Consider the following 6228-nt stretch of genomic DNA (forward strand, 5'->3'; position numbering starts at 1 on the left):
CCAAACCAGAAGTGCTGATTCAGCTTGGGGAGTTGTATTTTTAACCACAGGTGATTCTGAGACAGCCCTTCTACCTGTCAGTCCCTAGGGCAGCCTTAGAAGGCATTGGGTTCCACCTGTGCAGAGCTTTCTTCTCCCCACTAGGACGAAATGCTTAACCCTTTCTATCGCTATAGAGACCGTACCTGACACTGGGAAATTGTGGTCTCTGAGCTGGAGTCACCAGGCCCCCCTGTATTGGTAGGTGGGGCTGAGTGACCTCTTCATGGCCTGAGAGTGCATGACCCGGGTCCTTTATGCGCAGTGTCCGTGCTCTTTGCTTGCCCTGGTGGAGGGAGATGGAGTAGAATCTGTAGGGAGGCTGCTGGCCCATGGCATTAAATGATGCCTCCTTAAATGATAGCCTCCTGGTTTAACTCAAAACTCCTTCATCAGGCATCCCATCCTCATCACGTGTGGAGTGCTTGTCTATTGCCTGTCTCTCTCCTTCCCTAGACCAAGCTGAGAGAGAGAGAGAGAGAGAGAGAGATTTATATGTTATTGTTGTCGAATCTCTGTGTCCCCGGGGCCCAGCCAGGCCCAGCACAAGCAGGTGTCCCATAAACGTGCACTGAAGAACTATTGACTTGTCCTCTATGGGGACCCAAAAGAGGAACAATGACCTGTGCTGGGGAAGCCGGAACAGGTGTCACCTGGAAGCAGCATTTAGGCCTGGCCTTGGTGGGTGGGAGGGACGGGGAGACAAATGTTCCAGGCTCAGAAACGCACAGCCCCTGGATTGGCTGTAGGACCGCTTGTCCCAGGCCCAGTTTGGGTCTCCCCACAGCTGCTGCCTCTCACCCACAGCTGCGGCTACTCCTTCCGGAGAGCTCAGCGGCGCTCCCCCAAATGGGACCACTACAACCACTGCATCACCAGTTGCCACATCCAATGTGGTAAGGGCTTCACGGGGCAACCTGGGAAGACGAGGAGAAGACCACCTTCTGCCCTGGACACCAACCTTGGCCCCTAGGGCTTGTGTTTGGAGTCAAAACTCTTGGGCTCGGGTTTAATGGTACTCTCCCATGACAAGGGCCATTTATTGAGTGCCTACTGTATGCCAGGCACTGCAGTGGGTAATTTATGTGCATCGTATCATCAAATATTCCCAACAACCTAGCGAGGAAGGTGTTATTAGTCATTTGACAGCTGAGGCTTAGGGAATGAACTCACAGCCCAGAAGGCATGTGGCGAGGAAATCCGCAGAGCTACAATATGAGTCCCTCTCGGATCCCAAAGCCCTTACACGCTAGCTCCCCATGACTGAAACTCAGTGGCTTGGACCTCTGTTTTCCAATCAGGTGCCACACACCTGTGCTTATGTCCTGTTCCTTTGCTGGGTAGTTATGGAATATTTAGGGACTGATGCTATCACAGGCTTGGAGATCCACTGTCAAAAGCCTAGTCCAAATCTAATATTTGAAGCGTGAGGGAGTCAGACATCGAGCCCCATGGGAGACTTTATGGGGTTTCGTATAATTAAGGCTAAGACATGGAAGCCACTTAGATGTTTGCAACTTCAGAGCCAGGCGGGCCCTGAGAGGTCACATGAACAAGGGTTTCTCAAATCCTTTTGATGGCAACCCGCACAATGTAATAAAATTGACGCCCGGACCCAGTCAACCCACATACACACTCCCGGGATAGAAACACGGTTTGCTGAAGCAGCACTTTATGACTTGTGCTATATCGGCACAAGCACACACACACACATGCATGCACACAAGCGTACGCACGCGTGCACAAGCCAGAAGCAGCCCTCTAAACTCATGTCACGATCCAATAATGGAGCAGGGCTACAGTGAAAACTATCTCTCAGACCCGCGCCTGTGGGAAAGCTGAGGTCAGGCAGGGTAAGGGGCCTGCCTAAGGATACCCAGGACGTGTGCAAAGTCAGACTAGAATCTGGTGTCTAGTTCCCAATACTTCTAGTTATCCAAAATACTGACTAATAGAATGTTAACCCAGGTGAGCGTGTAGGAGGTATTTGGATGCTTTGGGCTTCAGAATCCCTACAGCCAGACAGGGTCATACTGTGCTTCTTGGAGGGCTCAGAAGCTCAGGGCCTCTGGGTCACTTCTGTGTCCATCAGGTTTCACTGATCCATGGGAGTGTCGGTGGCCGGGCACCCCCCAAACCCGATTTTCTGTATTGAGTTCCTAATTCTGACTCTGGGCTGTGGTTTCTGAGAAGACGTAGATGTGACCCCTGCTCTCTGGGCGTCTGTGATCTAAGGCAGCACTGGTGGAAGCAAATGAGGCAGCAATGCGCAGGCAGTCTGACTCATGGACATTTACCAGGCGCCCCCTCTGTGCCGGGTCCTGTAGCAAGCAAGGCAGGGAGTGCTGAGAGCAATGAGGCATGGGCCCTGCCCCTGTGAGCTCAGCCTCTGGATTTGCACAGTCTCAGGGTCAAACCCTCACTCTGCCTTTCTCTGGTTGCATGGCCAAGATTACATGCTCAGCCTCAATTTACTCATCCATTAAATGGGATAATCACTCCCACCTGTTGGGTTGTTTGGGAGGATCAAATGAGATAACCTCTATGAAAGTCCCTGGCACATAGTAGGCAATCAGCAAGTGTTAGCTTTTATTATTATTACTGATAAGAAGAGGATGCAATTCACAGTTATAGGTAGGGAATGAACATTCCAGAAGGGAAGAAACAGCATGAGCGGAGGCAGAGTGGAAAGCATAGGGCAAGATTCAAGGAACAGATGTTTTTGGAAGTAGGGAGTAATCGGGAGAGCAAACTGGAAGCACACTACAGCCACAGGTGGAAAGGCCATTGTCAGACTGAAGAATTTGGCAATAGGGAGCCATTGAAGGCCTTGGAGGAAGGGAATGATGTAATTGGAGCGCATGATAGAATAGATGGATAGAGGACACTTGATCGATAGTAGCAAACCCTGCCAGGAGTTCACTTATCCTATAGTTGTGGCTTTCGGAAATTAGCAGGAAATGGGATTCTGTCACCATCCTGGGAGGCTTCCAGGAGGTGGCAGGATTTCTAATGTTCCCGAAGGAGGCTCTTGCCACTTGGGTGGGATGGGTTGGGTCTCTGTGATTGGCTAACTGGAGCTGAGCACTCCGGTTTCCTTGCTGGGCTGCTACAGGTCCCAGGAGCAAATGCCAGAAGCCGATCTGCAGGAGTGACCAGAAGTTGCCCTTGTGTCAACTGCAGCCAGCCTCCGGACACATCCAATGGCTGGAACCTCATTTTCAAGAGCAAGCCATGCAGGAAGTCCATGTTCCCCTAGTGGACATTAGGACACTGAGTTATCTTCTCCCATCCCCCCGGCCCTCTGAGGATACCACCTAGCATGGCTGTCTAATAAAGTACCCATCCCCTCATCCAGTGCAGGCCCAGACCAGGGAGACATCAGTGACTGGGAGGCCAAAGGTTGGGCCCAGCGCTGGTCCAGACTGCTCCATCAAGGAGGTAAAATGCCACAACCACTGTATTTTCGGCCCAACTTTTCAGTTCTCTGTGCTCCCACACTGGTCTGTGAACTCCTTGAGGGTAGGGACTGTGTCTCATTCATTCATTCATTTGTTCACTCAGTCACTTATTCATTCAGCAAACACTTGTTGAGCACCTGCCATGTGGCAAGCACGCTGTTAGGCACTCAGAATCCCGCTGTTATCAACCAGGGTTTGGTCAGAGTGGCAGAACTACTAAGAGGTACCTAGATATAAAATGAGGGATTTTTTTTTTTTTTTTTTTTTTGCGGTACATGGGCCTCTCACTGTTGTGGCCTCTCCCGTTGCGGAGCACAGGCTCCGGACACGCAGGCTCGGCGGCCATGGCTCACGGGCCCAGCCGCTCCGCGGCATGTGGGATCTTCCCGGACCGGGGCACGAACCCGTGTCCCCTGCATCGGCAGGCGGACTGTCAACCACTGCGCCACCAGGGAAGCCCAAAATGAGGGATTTTAATAGGGCTTTGTCTTTCTGTGATGCTGGGAGCCCATGAAACAGTCTGTGAGAGGCTATTCTCTTCTGTGCTGTTGCTGGCTGCCTGAAATCTTACAGCCCAAGTGGCAGGGCAAACTGGAACTGCAAGGATAGGTGGAGCCCAAGAGGAAAGCCTAGAACACCCTTCTGCATCTCACCACCTCCAAGTCTTCACCCAGAGAAGATAAAGGAGGCGATCTGGCAGGACCCAGAGTTGCCGCAGCCCTGGCTTCTTCGCCACAACAGCACAGTGAGCCAGCAGATACAGGACAACGTGCATTAGCCGCAAAGGTATCCCATGCCGGGCTCCGACTTTCTGATTGTACAAATCAAGTGACGTCTAGTCCACCTCTGCTTCCAAATCTCAGGCCAAACATCTCTTAAGAGACCCATGCTAACCTGGAACTCTGCAGGGATGGGAATTCTGGGAAATACAGCTTCAGCATAGCTAAGTGACACAGTACAGACCCATGACAGTCTACCCCTCGTTGACGTGGCATCCACACACATCTCTTTCAACCATTCTTAACCTCCAAATAAAGACAATAGCAAAATCCTGTTTCTGCCTAACATAACGAGTACAACTTGAAACAAACTAACATCCCCTAAAGAGGATACCAAGTCCTTTTACACATCATTGGGTCATGCTCATTTCTATTCCAGTTGGGTCGTGACCCCCTTTTGATATTCTCTGATTTAGATCCTGAGATGTAAGGTTAGCTGCATGAACACAGCTTCTGCATGACAGGAGGGCCACCCCAGAGGAGGTCTGTAACGTTGCAGCTGCCCACATGCATGGAGTGCCAACACATCGTGGTCAACCATCTGTAAGACAGGCCCAGAACTTTTTCTTCCTTGGGCATCTGGTCGTGGAGAACTTGCCCATGAAGTCACTGGTACAGATTAAGAAAAAGGAGACAATACAGCAGGTCTAGGGGCCGTGGACCTCTGTGCCCCTTACTTATGCAGTTCACCTGGCCTTCTGCTCCTGTTTAGGTCCAGATATTATGATGTGATGATGTAATTGCTGTCATGCACACCCAGTTTCGTAACCTGGTGGGTCAGATAACAGCCAGTCTCATGATAACTTGTTAACCCAAGGTCAAGAATTCAGTCTCCCTGAAGAACCATTAGCAAGCCAGATGTTGTTTCTCAAAAGGAGAACAGTTATCTGCAGCTGGTGGAGGGGCTTTGCTCCAAAATCCTAAGGGTTTACCCTGTGCTTTACCAGTAGGGCCCTGTGAAATCTTCCATGTGACATTTCTACCTGCACACACTCAACAACCATTGGTGTCCTGGGTCTCTTGTGCATTTTCAGTTTGGTAACAGCTATAATTAACACACCCCCATGTACGTCTGCTCTACAGATGATTTTTCATGTTTGAGAGGGTCCCAGTTGTATCTGAAGCCCACTTTCAAATGCCAGTGAGGGCCTGTACTTACAAGGCAACCTGTCCTTAAGTGTCTGTGTATCTGTGTCATCTGCCAACTTCTGTATAAAGATCTATCCAGGGAGGCATTTATGGTCTGGTCTGTACATTACAGTATCTCCCTTGAAAGGGTGGGGGATGTGATTTTGAAAGGGAGACCTTCCTGATGGTTCTCTTTACAGCCAAGGAATAGTCAAGAGAGCAGTCAAGGAGACCAGCTCTTCCCAGGTTACAGGCATCGTGTGACTCCATCATTTCCCCGTGGCTGCTGACTGCAGTGAGAGTGGGGCAGGGGAGCACCATGGAGGACCTCAGTGGGGTCCCCTCTACTGAGGATGAAACCAGTGCACCAGCGAGTCTAACCACCAAAGGACAGACTCTGGAATCCCCAGAGGGAGTCAGAGCAGAGAAGAAATAGAGCTGGCTCTCAGGCTGAATCCAGGGGATTCTCCTAAGAACTGCCAATGTGGGTGAGTCCCTGAACCACTCCAGGTTCCATTTTCTCTCTTTTGGGGCCAGAGTCGAAGACAGTGGGATAGTGGTCAGAACCTAGAGTCTGGAACGAGGATCTGAGGTCTAAACCTACTTCTGCTATTGATGTGCTGTGTGACTTTGGGAAAGTCTCCTAACCTCTCTGGGCCTCAGTTTCTTGGTAGATAAATGAAGGCTCTCCATGAGCCCTTCCAGCTCAAACCCGTGTCAGCCTGTGGTGTTGCTTTCATAATATTGCAACATCCCTCATCCACAAATGCCTGTCTGAATACCAGTGCTTTGAGCTTACTTGGATGCCCCAGTAAGAGGGG

Source organism: Aethalodelphis obliquidens, unplaced genomic scaffold (assembly GCF_003676395.1).
Source record: "Aethalodelphis obliquidens isolate GAN/ISIS:26980383/991018 unplaced genomic scaffold, ASM367639v1 scaffold9, whole genome shotgun sequence".
Lineage (NCBI taxonomy): Eukaryota > Metazoa > Chordata > Mammalia > Artiodactyla > Delphinidae > Aethalodelphis > Aethalodelphis obliquidens.